A 24,485-nucleotide genomic window follows, 5' to 3' on the forward strand; every position below is an offset into this window, starting at 1 on the left:
CGCGAAAATGACAACGTGCAGTTGATTAACTTTGCGAAGAACTTCAGTACCTGAGTCAACCACAGTCAAATCTCCCTGACTGACCCCGAGGTGGGGACATTGTAAAGAAGCAAAACACATCTTATCTACCACCCCCAGGGGACAGATCTCTGATCAAAAGTGCTTATATGCCCCTATTATCCCCCTATCTGTCCCGGGTCGGGGGGGGGGGTGGGGGTTTGAATTGACTAGTGCATTAAGGAAATTGCTGCACAGATATGCCTTTACATTGTTTACAAAAGCGTTTTATCAGTGTTTACACAAGAATTTAGCCTTGTCGTGTGGCTTTTAATGTGCGACCGGAAAACGAACCCGAAAAAATTGGTCAGTGCCGATATTTTTGGGTCTTTCAGACCGACCAAAAAAAATAAAGATTCACTCTAGTGCGGTTTGTTTACACGACTTTGTCATCAAATCTGCTTACGTGCAACCATCGGCACTTTTCAAGTCTTCTTTGGTCTTTCCGGCAGTTCACAGCAGCTTCCTGATATCAGCCTTTAGTTAATGGTAAGCACTCAGTTCTGTAATCCTGTAATTTTATTCATTTTATCTTGGTTTCATTTCATTCAGATCATTTTAAGATATTTTGGACTTATTTTAGATCATTTTAGGTCATTACTTGTTTTAGTAACTACGCCAAATGCATCGCATGCAGCTGCCAGTATGCATATTTCAGGTTAAAATCCCTGGAATCCGGTTGCAAAGAGCAGCATTTGATGGTACGTACTGTGGTAGAACCTCAAAAAAAACTCTAACTTTGAAGGGATTAAATAAAAGAAAACAATCCAAATGATCACGGTTGATTTGATATGGAAAAAGACCTTGACTGTGTTGTTCTCAGCAATCCTCAGGTGCGACATTAAATGAAACAAACGACATCAAACAAACAAACAAACAAACATCAAATGACATGAAACAAAAAGGAATTACACTGATATTAATTACCATATCTTTCTTCAGAAACAAAGTTTAGGAGTCAAATTCAAGGAAAGGAAAGTGCATGGCTTTTTTAATGATCTGGTAAGGGCAGTGTGTACTGTCATTTTGTAACATTTTCAGATTTAAGTGCTTTTAGTGAATTGGTATTAAAAAGCCAGATTGTCCCCGAGATTGTTGATGCATTGTAATATGTATCAAATACTGTATACATGTAGATATCTTTAAAATCTTGTGCCTAGCCTTTAGAAGCTGACTGAAGGCGAAATGTTCAAGAGAAATACTGAATGAGAGAGGCAGAAACTCTATCAAGCCCAACCATCAAACCCACCATCTTTACAGTGCCATGTATGTTGACAATGTTTGTTTTAATTGGTTTTTGATAGGATCTTGTTTCTGATAGTGCCAGTGTGGGTATGAAAGTGAAGGTTCTCAGTCTGAGATAAATTATTATTCTGCAAGTTCCACTTATCCTGCTCTTCTAAGCTGTTCCATCCCTGGAAAAGGTGCGTGCTCAATAGGTATGGATTATAAAGGCATGCTTAAATTAGAATTCAAGTGCACTTTTAAAAATGTGCATGCCAGTTTTAATATCATATATCCACCACTTAAAAGGTTCAATTATGTCTCTGGTTTTTGTGACATCACATGGTAGGGAAATGAGCACATCAGCACATCTAAAATGTTTTTCTTTGGTGTGGGGTCCTGAGTCTCCGAATTAGACATGCATGCAGAGCACAGTTTTATTTTACCCCCAGTCTCCCAGCAGTAGTTATATAATATAATAAAAAAATATTTAATAAGTTGTTTGGAGGTGACAGTCCTCTTGATCTAGCTGATTTTACATGTCTGGAATTAGACAATGTTACTTCTAACTACTGGACCTACACTGTAAGTTGTCAATATATGAAGAATTCCTGTGGGATGGTTTTTAAATGCATGCCAAGTGATGCCAAGTGGAAGTTATTATAATGTTAATAAGGTTTGAAGAATAAAGAGTGTAAGTTATGGCAGTGGTTTGCTTACTTACATTGCTAATGGCTAATGGTGGAATGTGTTGAATAAGTTATGTCACCTAGCTTGTAAGCCTAATCGTTATTAAAAATTTATTGGGTCTCTAGTAAGGTTTCTTTTTTTCTTCTTTTGTAATTGGTCAAGTCCCTAAGAGAAGAAGGTGTGGGATTGTGGAAAATTGATTCTGTGTTTACATGTAAAAAGAACATAACAAGATATGCTCTAGTGTTATTTTCTTGTTTATTCATGAGATGCATATAAGCATGAGTTGTTTTTCTGCAATTCCCCACCCAGTAGGGGGATTTATAGAGTAAGTTAATTTCCGGTGTGATTCTCTATCTCTTTTTAGAGCCTCAACTGCTTGCCAAAAAGAAAGTTTGTTCCAAGGATCCAAATAACAGTATTCATGTTGAGGATGTGATTCCATATCAAGACTGTGGAGTTCAGAGCTCTTAGAGTAAGTTGTCCTAAAAATTATTATGTATGTGAGCAACATGACTTCGCCAATACAGAACTACACAAAGCACTGTTTGTGATCACTCCTAAAAGTGACCATCATTGTGAAATCTGTGACATATTATAAGCCCTGTGTTAAAAAGATCCTTTAAGTGACATCTACCCTAAGCGATGGCACCACTTTTTTGAATAACCAACTGGCCCTTTTCTCCTAAGCGACCAGTGCAGCCTTCAGAAAACAAGCATTAGCCAATAATGATACTTAAGGTTACAATTGGTAGCTTTCACCGAAGCGTCAGCTCTCTCTTTATGAACCATGTAGAAGTTCATTCAAGGCGGCCGGTATATGATTTTACAGAAAATTTGCATTTGCAGCTTCCAAAATTTATCAAATCGGTATTGCAGCTGCTTGACAAAAATCACTAAGAATTGCTGCTTGGTGGTAGGACAAATCCAGAAAACAAAACCTTCTGTGTATCTCTGTCTGCTAAACAAGCTACATGTATTACAGTTGCTTCTAGTTCGCGTTTCAAAATGAAGTTGCTACATGATTAGCAATCGGTGTAATTTTGTTCTGCTGAAGCTTATGCCAATTTGGTATTCTACAACACCAACTATTAAACATTTCCAGTTGTTTAACTCTAGACATACCATTACAGTGTAATTGTAACAGCAGGTTTAAAAAACATGTCCCCGACATATCCATAGAAAACCACTGTGGTGTCCTCAAAATCATGTAAATTGATCAGATTATCGAAGTGTTAACAATATTTGAAATAATTTATCTTTAAATCAAAGTCTCCTGTGAGCCAACTCGTGAATGCAGATGACGCATCAGTATTTTAATTGAAATTAAGATGGCTACATACACTACCTTGAAAGCTAAAAGAAGTCATATCTTTGCCTGATCATGTAACGAGAAATAACCATATGTGTACTATAAAAATGATTCTAAACTTATTCCCTACATATTGTATAAGGTTATTCTGATACACCTTGGAACAAATTTTCGGGTGTTTTTTATTCAAAGTTCATGCAGACACTTCACTCATTCAATTTAAGACACCGCACTTTGTGGAAAAACGGGAAAACTTATAACTTTGCTCATATTAAATGAAAAATCTCCATTCTTGCACTAAAATAATTGTCAAATTTTTATCTACAGATTGAATAAGATTATTTTGATGCGCTGTGAAACAAATTTTCACTTCTTTTTTTATTCAAAGTTCATGCCGACACTTCACTGATTGAATTCAAGACACCGCACTTTCACTGCGCATGCTTGAAAGTCAACAGCCGAATCAGCCAACCAACCTAGTGAAAAACCCACCATTGCTATCACTCGTTCATTGTGCATGCTCGCATTTACGAGTTAAAAATGGGTATGGAAGTGGTTCATTTTGCCAGCTTGCTGTGATGTTGGAAGGGAGTGCCCATAGTTTTACGCAACACGGCACAAACTTCAATAATCAGCCTGGTCATAATTGCATTTCTGAAATTGAAACCTCCCAGCATAAAATTGGAAATACAAAAATCTGATCATGACAGATTTAAACTACAACATGCAGGTGTCATGACTGCTCACGTATCCTACCCCCTTAATGTTGTAGTTGGTAACAAGACTTTTTTCTCTAAACATACATTTTGTATTTTTTGCACAAGAATTTAAAATGGGTGTGGTTTTAAAAACAATGGAAGCAGTGCATTTTGCCAGCTTGCTGTGATATTAGAAGGGAGTGCCCATAGTTTTACGCAACACGGCACAAACTTCGGTAATCAGCCTGGTCATAATTGCATCTCTGAAATTGAAACCTCCCAGCATAAAATTGGAAATACAAAAATCTGATCATGACAAATTTAAACTACAACATGCAGGTGTCATGACTGCTCATGTATCCTACCCCTTTAATATTGGAGTGGGCAACATGACTAAATTTTTCTCTAAACTTACATTTTTGAATTTTTTTAAACCAGAATTTAACAATTTGGGCCCATTGGACAATGGGGCAGAAAAGTTACAAGTTGTTCAAAGCTTAGTTTTTTTGTACAAATGTTTTCACCAGAGAACATTCACTTTTTTTTACTGTTAATCCTGGTTATGGATCTTCTGTTGTCTAAGTGTAGAGTCGTCCACTGTAAATAAACTTTTCTTAACAGGGGAACATATGTTATGGATGTTGGAACATAAAGTCTGTTCATACAATGTATTTATATTAGACAATAATGTTAGTCTCCTGCAGTGGAACATTCACAATTAATTAAATTGTAATAGCAACTGGAACCACAATGACAGACAACTTCTTCCTACATATACTCCTGCACATCAAAAGCTCAACAGTATGACCATGAAAAAACTGTAATAATCAAGACTGAGTGTACTGAGACAGCGTATTGTTGCAATCTGATCCCCCATTGAATGAAACAGTACAATTTCAGTCAATTTCAGTCAATTCCAGTAGCTGTAATGAAAACTCACAGACAGATTTTTCAGTTCTTAAGATATTTAAATCTCATTGGGCTGAATTCTGTTACCACAACCTCGAATCTTTCAGCTTTTAGTGGTGAGTTGGCCCCAGGGTGTTATGGCACCCTGTAAACTAAACATGACCTACTCTGAGAAAACCTAACTTTGAAAATGCAAAATCTGCAATGAAACCCAATGGGAAGGGGAAAGAGATGGAGGTCAAAGAATAGCTGCCTCTGTCATGAGATAAGTAACAAGACCATCCCCAGGCATTGATATGTTACATGTATGTTTTTTTTAATACAGTTCCCTGAAAAAAGGGTGACGACCAGGTTATTGAACTGTGCAAAACATAAAAAGAAGTTGTATGGTTTAAGATAGTGCCACTTTCAGTTCTTCAGTTACTTCACCATTTCATTATGGATATTGGAACTGCAGGGATGTTCCTCAGCACTAAGAAATAATACCTGGATTCTAAAGCAATAACCTGTGAACAGGCTCCCAAGTGGGGTCTATGGCGAAGATGAAAATCGAGCTCTTCCTCGCCCCATACCGTGCTCCCCCTGCCCGGCTCGCCGATTTTTCTTTTCACCCTATACCCCACTTGGGAGCCTGTTCACAGGCTATAAAGCAAATGCTCCATGCTGATTTTGGTAGCTAGTCATAATTGCTTGTATTGTACCCATAAATAAGTGTTGTGGAACGCCGAATTCCAATTACCATAATGAAAGACAAAACTTCTGTGCTGTGATGATATTTAAATCTCATAGGTTTTTCCCTGCAAACAACCACTTCACATCTCTCAACTGCATGAACACCGCCAGCACAGTTTCCCAAACACTTCTTTAAGAGGTGATTACGGCTAATAAGAATACCACCTTGATTCATTTTGTTAAAAACAAAATACTGCCTTTTTCCTGTCCGTGATTCCAATGTCAGTACAGGCTGGTTTTCTCTCTTGACTGATGGCCAAAGTTGTTTAATAATGTTGGACTTAACAATTTTATGGTAAATCAAATCAAAAACTTCTCAGGAAATGTTCATAGTGAAATCTCCTCTCCATGGTGTCGCTAAAGTTGGTTTTGAGCGCAGTCTTCTAATTACCTTTTCGTGAAGCTTTTTCATTGTCCTTTTTGACCATTCCTTGGATGGGAATCAACTTTTGCAAGTCTGGATTTCGACCACTAAAAGTTGTATTCTCTTCGATGACTCCTACTGCTGCTTCGAACTCAGCAAAAAAGCATGAAATATCCCTCAACTCCTTGCCGTTTTCTGTACAAGACATGTACTCCTCGCTTTTTTCTCCGAAAAACTGGCTTATTTGATCAGAAGGAGGATTTTCCAGAAAGAGCTTGGCCGCCATACTAGATTCTACCAAAGCCCCCCAAAATTCTCCCATGACAGGCTGCGCGCCTCTGATGATCCACATTGGATTACCTATGATGGTCTCAAAGGAAGGCAGTGTCTAGGAACTGGTCTCACCGGCCGCGCACACTGTAGGAAAGGGGATCCTATCTCATTGCTTTTTTTGTTCAGAAATAAGGTCTTTAGAAGTTCTCTCATAAACAAATTGGTGTTTCAACAAAATGTATTACAGTTTTCCTTTTTCCAAGAATCTTAAAACCTAATCTTTTTAAAGTTTAAAATATACTACAAATACGTGACTCTCAAAACCTCGCGAAGCTAGGGCTGGGCAGACAGTCGATTTGAAGTGAAGGAATGTGCTAAGGCAGCTATAAGAAAGTATAAATTGTCACTAATAGGCCTTTTGCAGTAGCTGGTCACATGATCAACTTTCCGATCAAAAACAGTTCTCCTTTGGAAAGTTTTGTTACAAGGTCTTAGGAACTGAGAGAGCATATTTAAAGTAGGTTAATTACCCGTAAATTTTTATCCATATATCTCAAAAGTAAGATTAGAAGGATTTGTACTGGAAAACTCGTCAATCTTTATAATTCTTCGGGTCATACTCAGCCTCATCCAGTGATAGGTAATTTATGATCATCATCATCATCATCATCATCATCATCATCATTATTATTATTGTCAGTAAGTATATCACTCTTTCCAATATTAGTTTATTCCATGGTCCCTATATTTGTAATGCATCTTCCTCCCCCCTTTGACCCAGCAGTCTATTATTAGAGACCTTTAGATTCTAGTACGAGTACGAGGACGACTACGAGTTTCTCCAATAAACAAATAGCGCGCGCGCGTGAACCAGTGTCATTTTGGCGGGAAAACGTGATAGCTGTCGTCATTTTACTACGAGTTTTTGTAAGAATCTCGTAGTGGCGAAAACGAGTTCTCGAAACGTAGGTGATCTCGTCTTTTTGGAAACACGAAAGGGCTTAACTATCATCATTTAAACCAACTGCGTCAAGTTCGTCGTTCGTAAAGAGTGAAATGAAACTTTCTGTGATATATCTGTTCTTAGTACTTCGCTACAATCTTGAAGTCAAATCTCGTAGTCGTACTCGTACTTGTACTAGAATCTAAAGGTCTCTATTATTGTGCTCCTCATGTGTTCAAAATCAAGTGTCGATGTTTCCAATGCAAACTAAATGTAGCATTTTTTGTTATTTTGTTCAGATAATCAGATTTCTTGTGATTATGAGATGGGATGTGGCTGAAATAGAGTGAAAAATCATACAATTGTATAATATCATAACCTTGGTATCATCTTCAACCTTATTGGCCTTTCAAACAGACACAAAGAGACAATATAGGTTGGTTTCCATGCAAACATGTGCCCTTCAATTAAGAAAATCAATAGCTCAGCTATGGCAAATAATCCCATTAGTAGAAGTAGTTGTTTATTGGCACGTCCTCTTATAAGTTTGGCAAGTAGTATCCATAAGTAGTTGTGTAAGTATCATGTCCCCATAAGTTTGGCAAGTAGTCCCCATAAGTAGTTGTGTAAGTATCATGTCCCCATAAGTTTGGCAAGTAGTCCCCATAAGTAGTTGTGTAAGTATCATGTCCCCATAAGTTCGGCAAGTAGTCCCCATAAGTAGTCGTGTAAGTATCATGTCCCCATAAGTTTGGCAAGTAGTCCCCATAAGTAGTTGTGTAAGTATCATGTCCCCATAAGTTCGGCAAGTAGTCCCCATAAGTAGTCCCCATAATTACATTGAGTATTTGTCCCCACAGTTAGCGATTTACAATTTTTATAATATAATGGCTCTGGACGTTCCCTTGTTGGGAGTACATTAAAATGCACTCTCTCTTTTGGTATTAGCTATACTGGAAGTCGGTGTCCCCAGAGTGCAGGTAGCGATATATGGTCCCCGCAAGTAAGCATCGGTAAGTTCCGGTGAAAGGTTAGCCTACCCTCGCTTATCCTAAAAAAAAGTATTCCATCAGTCCCATCAGTTTGATTTCCTTGTAAGTTTTCATAAGTACATCGTGGACTGAACATTTTCGAGTCCCCACAACGAAGAACTTTATAAGCAGTCCCCATAATTACATTGAGTATTTGTCCCCACAGTTAGCGATTTACAATTTTTATAATATAATGGCTCTGGACGTTCCCTTGTTGGGAGTACATTAAAATGCACTCTCTCTTTTGGTATTAGCTATACTGGAAGTCGGTGTCCCCAGAGTGCAGGTAGCGATATATGGTCCCCGCAAGTAAGCATCGGTAAGTAAGTAAGTAAGTAAGTAAGTAAGTGAGTGAGTGAGTGAGTAAGTAAGTAAGTAAGTAAGTAAGTAAGTAAGTAAGTAAGTAAGTAAGTAAGTAAGTAAGTAAGTAAGTAAGTAAATAAATAAAAACGAAAATGAAATGAAACCAAACAATAGGTTCTCAGTAGAAGGATCCACAAGGATCCAAAGGCGTAACGGAAGTATATTTTTTTTAATTTTGATACTGAAAATACGTTATGAAGAGGGCTGAACAGCCTAAGCGTTATTAAACTGTTTCCCTGGACCAGTGAGAAGTTGGCGTAAACCTTACTGTGTATACCTAAGTAAATAATTGGAAATAAATAAATAAATAAAATAAATAAAATAAATAAATAAATCCAGGGAACGTCTCAATTCGAGAAAACAGGTTAAGGTAATCAATTAGTAAAATATAACCTGTGTTGACATCCTACCGGCAATGGAGAAGCGAAACTGCATTTTTAATTTCTCTGAATCCAGGGCTGTGTCGCTTGCTGCAACCTAGTGAAGTATGCGGGGATGGCAGGCATTTTATACTTGAACCAGCGGAGTGAGTTAGTATGGGTCTTGATTTCGCGTAGGGACGGACTATTGCAGCTCAACACACCTGCTAGGAAGAGTTTTATCTCGTGCGTCCTAGTAAGTTATGTTAATAATGTTATGCTGAATCCTAAATTTAGTGACATACTCGTCGCCGTAGTGTTGTGTTATTGTGTTAATTCAGCGAAGGAACTGATGTATTAGTGCCGTTGCGCAGTGAACTTTAATAAAAGGACTGTTCATTTTGGTGAGACTTTTACAAGCTTTATTTGGGCTGTTAGTACAAAACTATTCCATTACGATCTGCTTGAGCTTATATCGTACTTTCCTTCCTTTGAATATGTTGAACTGTGTTCAAGGCTTTATTTTCAGCTCAGTTCTCAGGCTATGTTCACTACAGAGACTGTCCAGGAAACGTCGTTCAAATAACGAAACAGAAGAAATATTCACCGTTGTGTACTGTGCTCATTTCCTCAGACATTTAGTGGAGGTTAACTTAAGGAGGGTGCCTCTTAAAGTAAATTTGCACCGTTTATGGCTATGCGGGAAAAACAGATCTTAGAAAAGGCCTTTGGAATCCAAATAGAACATTGGGGGTAACCGTGCATTTTTCAGATATAATTAAGCCAAAATAATCCTCAAAAGCGTTAAAAATAACATTTTGTGGCAGTTTTCCCAGTGAAGCTTAATTATCTCTGAAAAATGCACGGTTGCTCCCAGTTTTGTTTTTGGATTTCAACAGCTTTTGCTAAGACCTTCTTTCCCTGCACAGTCAGTAACCGCGAAAAAATTCTTTGAATTAGCTAGTAGGCATTCTTCTTAAGAAATCAGAGTATCTCGGATCATCTCGAGATGTAGAGAACGTGCATGCGCAGTAGCAAAAGGGGCACCGTCCTTAACCTGTCGCATTCTAAAGTTGTCGAGCTTTGCTGGTCACCGTTCGGTTCAGTTGACGCGGTATGCGACAGTAGCCTGTGTAGCAAACGTTTCCGTCAGGTTTTCATCGCTTTTTTCACCGCGCGAAAATTAGACTAAAGCGAAAACTGGATAAATGGACGCCTGCATCACGACTTTGAAAACACCGTTCGACTATCCAGGAAGAGGAACAATAGCATGAACTGTTATGAACGCGGCAAAGTCTAATTTGCATGGGCCGAGCACAAAAAATACTAACCATAGACCCTTTTTTGCCCCCCCCCCTCCCCGCCGCCACAGCTAGAGCATGTAAACGTTTTTTACCCCCCCCCCCCCCCAATGATGCATTTATTATCAAACTATACTCTCATCCTCCACTTTGCGTTTTACTCGCCTGCCTTTTGCTTGCTCCACTAGCAGTAGAAGAAACTATTACGTTTAATGTACAGGTTGAAGTGATACCGGGTGTAATCACTAGTATGGAAAATACCACAAGGCAGCTAAAGAGGGTGTTTGTGCAACTGGCAGACACTCAAAAAAAAAAAGTGGAGTGGGTAGGAGGCGGAAAGGCAAAACAGAGGAAAGAAAAAAAAAAGACTGTGCCAAGCTGCAGTTGTGGAGTCCTTGACTGGGCAAAGTGCAGAAGAAGTTATATTGCCACTGTCAGATGACATGATCTGCCTGCAAAACACTGACCCAACCGTTCTAGTGAAAGGCCTAGATCAACTTATTTCTGAGGGCGGCCTATCTGTTGGTGCAGCCAGTGAAATCCGGCAAACATATCTAACAAGCAAATCTATTGAATGGAACCCATTTGCTGTGTAAACTATAGGTGTGAGATTATGGTTATATTTACTGTGGTACAAGTACATTAAATGTCATGCAGTTCTGGAAGAATTAAAAAAAAACTCCAAAACTAATGATATCAACCTTCAAACGTTTTTGTCCCCCCCCCTCTTCCCCAGATCCAGAGTAAAACCTTTCTGACCCCCCCTAAATAGGGGAGTAAACTTTGCTTGCCCCCCCTTCCATTTGCCACCCCCCTTCCCCATAAATAATGAACACTCCCCTAGTACTCACAGTAGGTGTACTGATGAGAACAGTTCATCCAATTGTTCTAACGGGAAAAGTAAATGTGGAAAATACTTGCTATTTTTCCGTGACCCGCGGTACTTTCCTTGGACCCACCGTAGTGTAAGCCTGGCGCAAAAATTAGCTCTCCCATCGTAGAGGACGTCGTACCTCGATCTTCAAACGCTTTATACGGCGGCTTCCACAATCGATGTTCCAAAAAATTCTTTCCCCGTCACTTTTTCCGTGTTTGCCAGTAAAACTGATGTGCTATTTTTATGCAGGACATCCGAGATAAGAAATTTTGTCTCAAACTCTTGAAAATGACATTTAAAAGGGTGAGTGGCTGCGAGAATTTAGCAATATTAAACAAAACTGAAATGGTAAATTCAAAGCTTTTTTATATTCTAACGTCAGTCGAACCTCCAAAGGGAGGCGAGGATGGGTGAAAATAACAGTTTTCAGTGTGAGAACACGCCCTGCTTCGGCTGCCTGCCCTCGCTTATTGACTTTCGGTGAAAAAATCCCGGTCCCCAGATTCTCTCCACGCGACTAACCGCTGGCCTACGAGCCTGAGGACTCCATTTAACTGTATGCTAAATTTACACTTACTAGTCAGCGAGTTCATCAGAGTGTAACATTCACTTCACTTCGCTCGATTCAGTTTAGTATTTCGTGATCAAATCAATGTTAGCTAATCTTCGTCTTGGAACTGAGATCGGAAGTGGCTCTTTTGGAAAAGTCTGTAGAGCTGAGTGGAACGGTCAACCTGTGGCAGTGAAAACACTTCATGAGCACCTCTTTAATCGGCACGATCGTCTCGGACATGTTGACAATTTTGAAAAGGAATGCAAAATTCTACAAGGACTCGAACACAGGAACGTTGTTCGGCTGTTGGAATTTGTTATCTCTCATTCTTCGCCTCCAATGCTTATCACCGAACTTTTGGATTACGACATAGTGCACTTTATTGGTCAGCACCATCCAAACAAAATTCCGTTGCCCGAAACAGTTTCTATTGCTTTAGATGTAGCCCAGGGGCTAATTTATCTTCACCATGAATGCGAGAAATCTCTGGGAAGAATTCCAAAAACCCCGATGACCCCAGAAAAAGGAATAAGGGAGTGCCTCCTGGAACGTTTTAACATAGCTGTTAAGCGCGCGGACACGCGCGTTAAATACAGGATTGGATCCTAGAAGGGTTTGGCATACACAAACAAGCTTAACATTGTACGTGTCGTGCAAAATGGTTACTAACTCCTCAATAGCAGAACCCACCACTAAAGGATCAAGCCGGGAAAGATCGTTGGTTCCCAGCTGTAAGATAACTATGTCTGGCGCGAATGAAGCGACCACGGGGAGGTCGTATTGCATCGTTTTGGCCACAGTTCTACCCCCAACACCATGCCATTTGAATGTAGCAAGGGCAGTTAACAATTAGAATTGATGGTTAAGGTTGGGGTTTGCGGCAACAAAGTATTCTAAACGCCTAATGAATGAATGCCCAAGTATTAAAATCTTAGGATGAGCCATGCTAATACTAACCAAAAATAACTGCTACAACTTGCCTGAAAAATTGTTTTCGCCAGGAGATATACTCGCTGTGATGGTGAAAGCAAGAGGGAATTCTTGCCAATGCGACCAGTCTTTTATACTAGCGGACAAATTAGGCTCTCCCACACGATTGGCTGTTATGTCACATGACAGACCACCATCGGATTAACAAATATGTGCCTAGACTACAATCGGTCAATGTATCGACATAAATAACATCATGCGTTGACATGATGTTTGGTTATCTTCACCATGAATGCAATCCACCGATAGTTCATCGAGATTTAACCTCAAAAAATGTACTTTTGACCAAGGAAAAGCAAGCCAAGATCGCTGATCTCGGTCTTGCGAAGTGTTTTCCTCGACAAAGTATGCACGCTTCTCCAGTTCCTGGAACTCCCGCATACGCTGCGCCTGAGACATACACAGATAAACCCGGAACACCTCAAGTCGAATACAGCGCCAAGATTGACATTTTTTCCTTTGGGGTTATGCTGATGGAGATAATAAATGGTAGTCGCCCGAAGATGGAACCAGAATGGCCTTTTGAACAAGGTTTGTGTTTTTAATAATGTACTATTTTCATTTCCTGAATGTAAACAGTCGTCTGACCAACAGAAAACGCGAAAGTGAAAGTGGGTAGATTGTCAATTGAAACGGTGGGAGAGTCCCCAACTATGAAGGTAGCTCATGGACAAAATGTTCGACTCGTCGTTTCGTTATGGCGTTTCATCGTTTCCGCACGCCGATACTTCTAGTCGAGTCGTTGTTTTCCGACTTCGACTCGTCAAATTGCCAGTTCGACTCGGCGTTCTAAGAAGTCGACTCATCGCTTCGTGAGATCGTTTTACGAGTTCGACTCATCACTGACCACATCGGTTCGTCGTCGTTTGTCGTTTTGCCGTTTTGCCGTTTCGTCATGGCGTTTCATCGTTTCGTTATGGCGTTTCTTCGTTTCGACTCGTCCACTCAGAGAGGCTATAATTCGACATACATTACGTGAAGTGTTACTTGATTCCATGCACTAATACATGACTTATTTATCCATAATTTGCTCTCTGCCGACTGAAAATGGATTCTTTGAAGAGAGGGTCCCCTATACGTCTTCTGAAAACAGTTTCACGCATTTCGAAAAATGCAAAAAACACCTTCACCTTCACAGAAAAAAGCAAGCAATCACGTTTCACGTAAAAATGCTACGGCTAAATTATGTTTCACCAAAAAATATAAATACTATTCACGTTTCGCAAAACATACAAATACGATCATTACAAAAATGTATTTAAACATTTTACCTGAAATTACTGAAATGTGCTACAGTAGATATAGTTGCAAATGGCCATCTTTTGGTAATTTCGGACCCTGTTCTCCTCGATGTCTAGATCTTTTGTGGCTTTGGTAATTAAAAAAACTTTGTAGTAGAGCGTAGGATGGCTACCCGCTACTGTAGTTCGGCTAGTTTAGTTACTTCCACTCATTTCGACTCGAGATACATGTATTGCGTTTCATCCAGAACCACTACAGATAAAAACAGTTGTACTCCATACTTCTTGTTGATGGAGATATTGCGTCCTGAGCGAGTGGTGGTAAAATAATGAAGACAGGCCAAACACGGCTCCTATTGGTCGAGATAGGAAGAATTTGACCTTTAAAGTGCCCATAACGGAATTTTTTTATTTTCTCATCTGAATCTTTACATCGCGCGAAGAACTTCCGCGAAAAAATTTTTCGATTTGCATGAAACGCGAATTTTTTATGAATTTTACAAATCTTTTAAATCCTATTTTATTGCGGTCCACCCGCCCCGCTGATGAGAATGCCGACGGACTCACAATAGGGCCACGTGACATAGTCTGTGACGTACATTCAGGAACTCTCGAGTCTATGCACTCACTTGACCTTCAGTAAAGTACATTCGCGGCAGAAAGAAAATCTTCAGATTCACCGATAGGAAAGAAAAAATTAGCTCCAAATAAGTATATCCCATGGCAGAAAACTTATCTGACATGGAAAGTGAGCAAACCGCTGAAGAAAGCAGCTAGGACGAATTTGAAAGCGTCGAAGTCGAGGCGATAGATGGCGTCCACGAAACAATAGGGACCTTAAGCAGCGACGACGACGACGTCAACGAGAACGTCAGAAAACAATAGTTTTAATAAGCAAAACACTGGCTCTGCATGCACGTGCATTATACACTTTGGTACATTTCTTTGCCGTCCTCTGCAAAACAACAACGTGGAATGACCTAATTTAAGGTTTTATGGAGAACGTGAACGCATGATGATTAATTTTCCTTTCTCTTTCTGAACTTTAAAGGCGCCCCTACAACGTTATCTCCTCGATAGCTCGGCCACATTACACAACATTAGGGAGTATAAATCATCGCGAATTTATTCAGAAGACGCGAAGGTAATTTTTTAAGTTCCATTTTCGTTGGCGTCGTCGTCGTCTCTGCTTAAGGTCCCTAATTAATACGTGTGAAGATGATGATATACTCGAACCGTACGCGGACGAGCCGATAGCAGACGAAGAATGGCTAAAAAGATATCGCAAGGAACAAGAGGAGAAGCGAGAAGCGCTTGGAGGTTAGTGGATGGTAAAGTTCTCACCTTGCATTTTGAGTACGCGCTCTTCATTATCATCTGTAAAAACTATGGCCAAGTACTCACATACATTCGAACGAATTATTTTCCATGTAGGTGTACTTGTGGTAACTGTAGCCGTGATCTGCTAGCAAATTAAATATCAGCGAGTGCTACTGCTGCAACTGAACTCGAAGGCAATTGGGAAGCGCTGACTAGCGACATTGTCCTCGCGGAACGACAGGAAGGACACGCGTTGAACTGTGATAATAATAGCTTGTCTCGTTCTCTGAAATTTCGGCCAAAAATATAATTGTAGGATGGAAGTTGTTAGCTTGTTCAATAAACAGGTTAATTTCCTTTTTGTCACTGTCCCACAGTGAGAAAATGTCATCAATAAAACGTTTCCATTCTATTGGTTTTGTTTTGCTTTGACTTATCACTTTTGTTTCAATATCGGCCATATGTTTGCAAACGCAACGGCCATTTTTGTACCCATTGCAGTTCCATCGGTCTGAAGATAACAGTTTCTAACAAATTGGAATGAATTTTCCTGAAGAATAAGTTCAAGTATTTCTTTGAGGTAGTGTGACAGTATAGGAGGTTTATTGCTGTGGAATGCCCCGTATGCTCCCTATGCTTTGCCGATACTGTTGTAATTCCCTCCTCCTGTGGTATATTTGTATACAAGCTTGTTGCATCCATTGATATCTATATAGCATCTTGAGAGACTTTGGTCTTTCCTATAAAGTTTACGAAATCCATTGTATCTTTTAGGCGCAAACGTCTTTCGAAATGTTCGAAGTCTAACAAGAGTTGGCGTCTGATGTAAATATATATTCGCGTCTGTCACCGGTGTCGGGACAAATTTCAGCCCTTTAATTAGAAATATTAAACGCTAACAGGCTGTCGCTAAGTTGTTGGTTTGAAAAATTCTTTATGAATCATATTTTCTCGTGCCTTTCTCTTTGTGTCTCAATCCGTTTTTTAGCCAAATTTTTTCTGCGCTCTTTGCGCTTGTTATTTGTTTTGTACCCTTTTTCTATTTTGAGCCCCCGTTGTGGTGGTTAGGTTTTCAGAGATAACGCTGTTATACTTTTCAACATTTTTATTGTTTGCAGAATCCTGCAACACTTGTGTGTACAATATTTGTTTGAGCTCGTTGAATTCTTGCTGCAGTTTATCTATCTACCTTATCTACATCGTGGTTTACAATGTTTTCTGTGTTCGCCGAGGGCGACTGTTCGCGCATCGATCTATTTACATCAGTGGTAGCATTTGTGCTAGTATTTTTTGAGAGCTTGGTCTCAACGAAACTTCGCGGATCTCACAATCTATGAGAATATGTACCAAAACAATTACGCCATATTTTATAAAACTTGCGACTGAGTTAACAGTGAGGTCAAACTATAAACCTTAGAAAGTCACAACGCTTAGAATGTCACAAGTGGGTGTGAATATTCAGTATCGAAAGCGGCTTACCATTTGCTTTTCCCTGCTCCTCTTCGAAGGTGGCTCTTGGTCTTCGTCTTCCTGTTTTGAAGGATAAACACAAACGCCGATGTCATCCTACTTCAGTTCACGTTTTAAGCTTAAACTTGAATTCATCAGCCTTGTGAAATCCTCGTCATTGAAGTGCATCGAGCACAAGGACGAGGTCTTTCCACATCTTCCTCCGCTCCAGCATAAAATCGATCCATTTCTTTCGCCTCCTCAGTCTTTGCTGGCATGTGGTGCCAAAGAAAGGAATCCTGTGCATGCTTATTCCATTCGCTTCGTCTTTGATGTTTCCACATCTCGCTGCAACACATCTTTCCGGAATTTTCGAGAAACGTGCAGAAATACCGCGACTTGTTTTCAGTGAGATCCAGAGAAAGGCTGAAGTCACGTGTTCCTGAATCTTCGTCACAGCTCTTGCTAAACCGAGAGGAGACTAATGCGAATGGTGGGCCAAAATGGCGGCAAATTTGAACGTCTTATAAAATTCATAAAAAATTCGCGTTTTATGCAAATCGAAAAATTTTTTCATTGAAGTTCTTAGGGTGAAAAACATTTTGCCGTTTGTTACGGAATATCGCCCTTCTGTGCCTAACCTAAAACCATGCATTCAGATGAGTAAATGGCAGTTGATAGAAAATCAGCCTCTGCTAAGAGAGATCTACAAAGACCCTTCCTTACTTTCGTACAGAAAAGGGAGATCTTTGAAAGACGTACTCGTAAGAGCAAATTAGCTTTGAAGGTCATATTCTTCCTATCTCGACCAATAGGAGCCGTGTTTGGCGTGTCTTCATTATTTTACCAAACAAGCTCTTCCATGTCAGAATTCATCCCTCCCGCCATTTGAATCTTGTTGAGTAAAAACAACAGCCGCTGAGCACGAAAATCTACTTTCTCACTTTAGCTTTAATTAAGTTCGACTTCAGTTAGGTTCGACGTCTGAATCAACTGCCGAACTTAATTATTTGGGTCGACCTTAATAGGTATTAGGTTCAGCTCATGTAAAGTTCGACGTATAAACCGGGCCAAGCTAGGATAACAGTGCTCTGTTTTCGTTTTTGGGTACTAGTATGGTTGCTCTTTTTATTCTTGCTTCTGGTTGTGAGGTTTATTCATCACTGTTATCATGTTGTTGTTTATATCTCGGCGGTAACAAATTTTCAATAAAATTTGCTGGTATAATGCTCAAACCTACAAGGTCGTCTATTTCATTAATGGTAGGTGCTTTATGGACTGTATTTTTTTTTTGTTTGTTTTGACGTAAAAATTAAAGCCAAAAATTCAAATAACCCGCCCCGAGAAAAAATTTCACGCACGGATACTACCATGGCTACAGTTTAACTGAGGTAAGAATTTCTCTTTCAATCAGCGCACGATTTGTACTTTATCCGTTTACTTTCTCCAACAAAATGTCAGTTTCGCGATAAAAAAAATACATTCGATTTTGAGACGGCAATACGACTTTATATTGACGGCGTTGGGAGAAAATATATTCCGTATTGGGCTCCGTCACTTCGCGACTCCGCCCAATACGGAATATATTTTCTCCCAACTAGCCATCAATATAAAGTCGTATTGCCGTCTCAAAATCGAATTTAGTTTATAGTATTACAATTCACGACAGAACACACGTGAAGCCTATATTAGGCGACTTAAAGCGACTTAACTAAAGGTCCCAGAGTAGGCCTAACTGAGACCTGGCATAATTTACTGAAAGCTGAAAAATGTACCGAAATTTTACACCCCTCATAGTCTTTGTTCCCTAAAGATCTTGCTTTGTATTGTATGCAATGCAGACGATGCAATGCTGAGAAAACCTCAACGATTTTGTAAGTTTTATTCTGGGGCATTGTACGCAGCAGAAAACTCAAGACTGCCAGGAAACGTTGCTCAACAAAAAAACTGACCATATATACCTCGTGAACAAAACAAGAGACTTCTTTTGGCTAACTCCACAAGGTTATTAATCTTAGTGTTTTGTTAATGTATCCGCTTTTAATTCGGGCTCTCTATTTTCCGTTTTTAACTGTTCTTGTTTTTAAACGTCAGATGGGACGCGTATTCCAGAGAAACAACGTCGAAGAAGTGACTTCAGTAAGATGGGTGAGCACAAACTGAGAGGAATCGTGCTGTGCTGCCTTAAAGATGACAGTGAAGAAAGACCAAACGCTGAGGAGATTGTAGAGTGGCTTCAACAAGAAAAGACTTAAGATGAGCAAAAAAGGAAAATCGCTCAAAGTCTCATGCCAGACCGGCCTCCTAAGTTGAAAGTTGTCACTATTGGCCAATCTGGTACTGGAAAGTCTTGTATCGTGAAGCGCTTTTTACACAACAGTTTCTCGGAGAATGAGATAGCTACCATTGGTCAAGATTCTTATGGTAAGAACATCACCCTACACAATAAAGAGTTCTATTTGGAGGTTATAGACACCGCGGGGCAAGAACGGTTTTATAGCATTCCTCAAAATTTTGCACGGGGCGCTGACGGCGTTTTGCTTGTCCTCGACCTAACCAGAAAAGCTACGTTGACTGAAGGTGTTCCTGCAATGCTCGAGATTGTTTATAGGCACATTGTTTGCACCACAAGAATAGTTTTAGTGGGAAACAAGGTTGATGTTGACAAATCCAAGCGTCAAGTAACTCGTCCAGAGGCCGAAGAGTATGCACGACACCTTGGTGCAAGCTACATTGAGACTAGTGCAAAAACTGGCGAAAATATAGAAAGGGTGTTTGAAGAGGTTGCCAATCAGATTTATGACACCCTGGACTTGTCAGACGTGGAAACGTATTTTCCAGGCGCAGAACAGGACAGCATAGTCCTCACAGAGATTGACTCTCGTGAAAAAAACTGTTGTGGACGAATGCATGACAGGATCGTATCCTTCAAAAGGTGATTTACTAGTTAAACAAACAAAGGGTTTTTTGAGCTTATATGTGTTCTCGTTGCGAACGTTATCTCAAAACTCAACTTGCACATGAGTTAAAGCGGCCACGCGGCCATGCCAGGAATTTGTATCTCAATATATGTTATCTTATATAGCCAGGAGCCCTCCTGATATAGCTCGTGAATGCTCTAAATACTCATTCCCTCCTCTATGGCACAAATTATTTCCAACGCCTGATAATTACACTCATGTTTTCTCAATACAACATTAAAAATGGTTTGAGAAATTAGCTACCAGAGCCTAGAACAGAGTACCTGAAATGCTCTTTGGCATATAGTAGTGCCGTGAATTCAAAAGCTGAAACAATGTGAATCCCTGGGAGTTTTCAGAAAGAAGATAAAAGCGTGCTTTTCTCCTTTGGGCAACCACGTGGCAATCATATAAAGTATTTCTTTTTTACTATACTTTTTTTTATAAATAAAAAAGTTAGTAAATAAATAAATAAATAAATAAATAAATAAATAAATAAAATAAAATAAATAAATGAACGAAAATGAATAAATCCAAACGATAGGCTCTCATCAGAAGGATCCAGAAGGATACAGAGGCCTAACGAAAATTTTTAATTTTTTTTTTATTTTGGTGCTTTAAATACGTTATGAAGAGGGCCAGTGAGAAGTTGGCGTAAACCTTTCTGTACATACCTAAGTAAATAACTTGCAATCAATCAATCAATCAATCAATCAATCAATCAATCAATCAATCAATCAATCAATCAATCGATCGATCGATCGATCGATCGATGGATGGATGGATCGATCAATCAATCAATCAATCAATCAATCAATCAATCAATCAATCAATCAATCAATCAATCAATCAATCCAGAGAACGTCTCAATTCGAGAAAATAGGTTAAGGTAATCAATTAGTTGAATTTATTACCCTCCCCCCCAGTAATTTTCGCGCGATTTTATTGGCTACTTTACGTCACTTAGTGCAAAATCACGCAATAACTCCCGTCTGCGTCTATAGTTGTCCTCCGATTATTTTCGTCGAAAAGAAACAAAACCAGCGGAAAAAAGCCAGCAAGAGTTTTTGATCTAAGGGGTGTTGCGAGAGTTTATTTCACACAACAGTTTGTCAAGTTTTGGTCCAATCACAGCGAAAATAAAGTTACTGTAAACCAATCAAATGTAGTTTACGTCAATCGCGCCTATCCGCCATCAGCTCAACACTGGCTTTTCAGTTTACAAGCGGATTTAGCGCGATATGAAAATTAATGGGAAGGTTATAAAATAAACAAATCCCTTTCTGTCTTGCTGGTATGTCGGCGGATAATGTCCTTAGCTGAGAGATTGTTGTCAAGGTTTCACATTTGCCCTCGAAGCTTCGCTTCTCGGCCAAATATTCAAATATTCATTTTTCGGACAATCTCTCAGCCAAGGACATTATCAGCCGACATATCCGCGGCCTGAAGGTTTTTTTGACTAAATAACCTGTGTTGACATCCTACCGATGGAGAAGCGAAACTGAATGTATTAATTTCTATAAATCCGATCCAGGGCTGTCTCTTGCTATAGCCTTGTAAAGTATGCAGGGATGGCAGGCATTTTACACTTGAACCAGCGGAGTGAGTTAGTATGGGTCTTGATTTCGCGTAGGGACGGACTATTGTAGGTCAAGACACCTGCTAAGAAGAGTTTTATCTCGTGCATATTAGTAAGTTATGTTGAGAATGTTATGCTCAAACGTAAATTTATGACATACTCGTCGCCGTAGTGTTGTGTTATTGTGTTACTTCAGCGAATGAAATGATGTATAAGTGCCGTTGCACATTGAACTTTAATAAAAACATTGTTCATTTTGGTGAGACTTTTCGTAGCTTTATTTGGGCTGTTAGTACAAAACTATTCCATTACGATCTGTTTGAGCTTATATCGCACTTTCCTTCCTTTGAATATGTTGAACTGTGTCCAAGGCTTTATTTTTAGCTCAGTTCTCTGGTTATGTTCACTACAGAGACTGTCCAGGAAACGTCGTTCACAAAACGAAACAGAAGAAATATTCACTGTTGTGTACTGTGCTCATTTCCTCAGACATTTAGTGGAGGCTAACTTAAGGAGGGTGCCTCTTAAAGTAAATTTGCACAGTTTATGGCTATGTGGGAAAAACAGATCTTAGAAAGGGCCTTTGGAATCCAAATAGAACATTGGGGGTAACCGTGCATTTTTCAGATATAATTAAGCCAAAATAATCCTCAAAAGCGTTAAAAATAACATTTTGTGGCAGTTTTCCCAGTGAAGCTTAATTATCTCTGAAAAATGCACGGTTGCTCCCAGTTTTGTTTTTGGATTTCAACAGCTTTTGCTAAGACCTTCTTTCCCTGCACAGTCAGTAACCGCGAAAAAATTCTTTGAATTAGCTAGTAGGCATTCTTCTTAAGAAATCAGAGTATCTCGGATCATCTCGAGATGTACAGAACGTGCATGCGCAGTAGCAAGAGGGGCACCGTCCTTAAAGTGCCCCTAACCCTTCAATTTGTTTTCTTTTGGTAGATTTCCATATCTGTAAAGAACTCATTTTAGAAAAAAATTTTTAGAAATATTGAATCCTTTTTATTTTACAAGCGCTAATAAGTTACTGAAATTTTTAAATTTTTGCGCCCTTTAAGCCCCGCTGGACAAATTTTTGTCTCGTGGGCTCATTAGGAACGAGCCAATGAGAAGCGTCCGATATTTGACACTCTCTTAGCTGTGACGTAAGAAAAGGACACCAGAAGGATTCAGAAGGAATCTTATGCATGCTGATTCCTTTCTCTACATTTCGAGAGTTGCTGCATCCAAAAACCACACATTTTTCAGCCATTTTCTATGTTTAAAATTGAAGCATTACCGCGAATCTTCGGATATTTATGCACGATGTCATTTTCTTACGTCACGCTCCATATTTGGCCGAGTGGGGGACTAATGCGAACGATAGGCAAGACTGCCTTCACTTCTAGCGCTCGTAAAAAAAAAAGGATTCAATATTTCTCAAAAATTTTTTTCGAAAATGAGTTCTTGAAAGATATGGAAATCTACCAAAAGAAAACAAATTGAAGGGTTAGGGGCACTTTAACCTGTCGCATTCTGAAGTAGTCGAGCTCTTTGCTGGTCACCGTTTGGTTCAGTTGACGCGGTATGCGACAGTAGCCTGTGTAGCAAACGTTTCTGTCAGGTTTTCATCGCTTTTTTCACCGCGGGAAAATTAGACTAAAGCGAAAACTGGATAAATGGAGGCCTGCATCACGACTCTGAAAACACCGTTCGACTATCTAGGAATTGGTTTCCTGATTGGAGAGGAACAATAGCATGAACTTTTATGAACACGGCAGAGTCTAATTTGCGTGGGCCGAGCACAAAAAATTCTAACCATAGAGCCTGATGCCACCTAACGCAGGCTTAGTACTCAAAGGTGTACTGATGACAACAGTTCATGCAATTGTTCAAGTGGAAAAAATAGATATGGAAAATACTTGTTATTTTTCCGTGACCCGGGGTACTTTCCTTGGACCCACCGTAGTTTACACCTGGCGCAAAAATTAGCACTCCCGTCGTAGAGGACGTCGTACCTCGATCTTCAAACGCTTTATACGGCGGCTTCGACAATCGATGTTTCAAAAAATTCTTTTCCCGTCACTTTCTCCGTAATTTTCTGTGTTTGCCAGTAAGAATGAGGTGCTTTTTTGGTGCAGGACATCTGAAATATGAAATTTTGTTTCAAACTCTTGAAAATGAAATTTAAAGGGGTAAGTGGCTGCCAGGATTTACCAATATAGTCAACTCTCTCGTAAGCGACTTCGTACCGTACGTAGGAAACAGTATGTTGAGTTGGATGGGGTTTAGTCTCCCAAGCATGCAATGTTATGTGGAATTCCACAAGGAAGCACACTAGGACCTCTCCTATTTTTGATCTACATTAATGATTTGCCAAATAGCTCGCAAAAATTAAGCTTCAAAATCTTTGCGGATGATACAAATGTATTTGCATCCGCAAGGGACCCTAAAACACTCGAACACTTAATGAACTCTGAACTAGCGAAAGTGAAAAGATGGTGCGATATTAACAAACTGTCTATCAATAGGGATAAAACAAACTTCATGATAATCAAATCCACAAAAAAAAAAGGATATCCCAATAAATCTTAACATAATAAATACCGACGGCTCCTCTTATTCGTTAGAACGAAAGCAATGTATAAAATACCTAGGTGTTATGATTGACGAGTCTTTAAGCTGGAAACACCACATTTCTTTTGTCTGTTGTCGCATATCTCAAAACACTGGAATAATATCGAAATTAAGGTATTACCTCTCAATTAAACAACTAAGACAAATATACTATAATCTAATCTATCCATATATTTCTTATGGCATATTAGCTTGGGGAAGTGTATACAAAACACATATAAGAAAAATTCAAGTGAAACAAAATCATATTGTAAGATTAATATTTTTTGCCAAATCATTTGGCAGCGAAACAGAGAAAGCCAAACCTTTGCTAAATCTACTAGGCCTTCTGACAGTTAATAATATTTATCGCCTACAAGTATTGAAATTCTTGCATTTATGGCATAAAAGCCTCCTGCCTGAAGTGTTCGACAACATGTTTCAATATGCTAGTAATATACATGGCTACAACACAAGATATGCAGCTAAGCATAATCTTTATAAGCCGAACATAAGAACTAATGTAGGTAAACAATTAATCTCCTTCATGGCAACCGATATTTGGAAAGACCTTCCAACTCCTTTAAAAAAACTCATACAAAGTGTGTCTGCTTTTCCGAAACAAATTATACATTATTTACTGTCAGAACAACAAATGA

At 39.3% G+C, this 24,485-nt stretch overlaps 2 long non-coding RNA genes and 1 pseudogene across 4 annotated transcripts in view; all 3 read left to right on the forward strand.

The window, feature by feature from the left end:
- LOC146459582 (uncharacterized) overlaps positions 1-8,592 on the forward strand; it is a 13,178-nt gene extending 4,586 nt beyond the window's left edge. The window contains exons 2-5 of one of the 2 annotated variants that reach the window (XR_014857884.1): positions 1,000-1,059; positions 1,362-1,481; positions 2,339-2,446; positions 8,151-8,592. This is a non-coding gene — a long non-coding RNA (uncharacterized LOC146459582). Of the gene's footprint in view, positions 1-228; positions 1,060-1,361; positions 1,482-2,338; positions 2,447-8,150 lie in introns of those variants that run through there. The other variant, XR_014857883.1, reaches the window with a different exon arrangement.
- Positions 8,593-8,618: 26 nt separating this feature from the next.
- On the forward strand, positions 8,619-21,488 carry LOC146459584 (uncharacterized). The gene is made up of 2 exons (XR_014857885.1): positions 8,619-8,840; positions 20,289-21,488. It is a non-coding gene; the product is annotated as an uncharacterized LOC146459584 (long non-coding RNA).
- On the forward strand, positions 12,239-21,488 carry LOC146459585 (uncharacterized; annotated as a pseudogene). Its single transcript, XR_014857880.1, has 2 exons — positions 12,239-13,207; positions 18,781-21,488. The product of XR_014857880.1 is annotated as an uncharacterized LOC146459585 (transcript).
- Positions 21,489-24,485: the final 2,997 nt, after the last annotated feature.

The sequence above is a fragment of the Pavona decussata genome, unplaced genomic scaffold, assembly GCF_977016875.1.
Source record: "Pavona decussata unplaced genomic scaffold, jaPavDecu1.1 SCAFFOLD_218, whole genome shotgun sequence".
NCBI classification, from domain to species: Eukaryota; Metazoa; Cnidaria; class Anthozoa; order Scleractinia; family Agariciidae; genus Pavona; species Pavona decussata.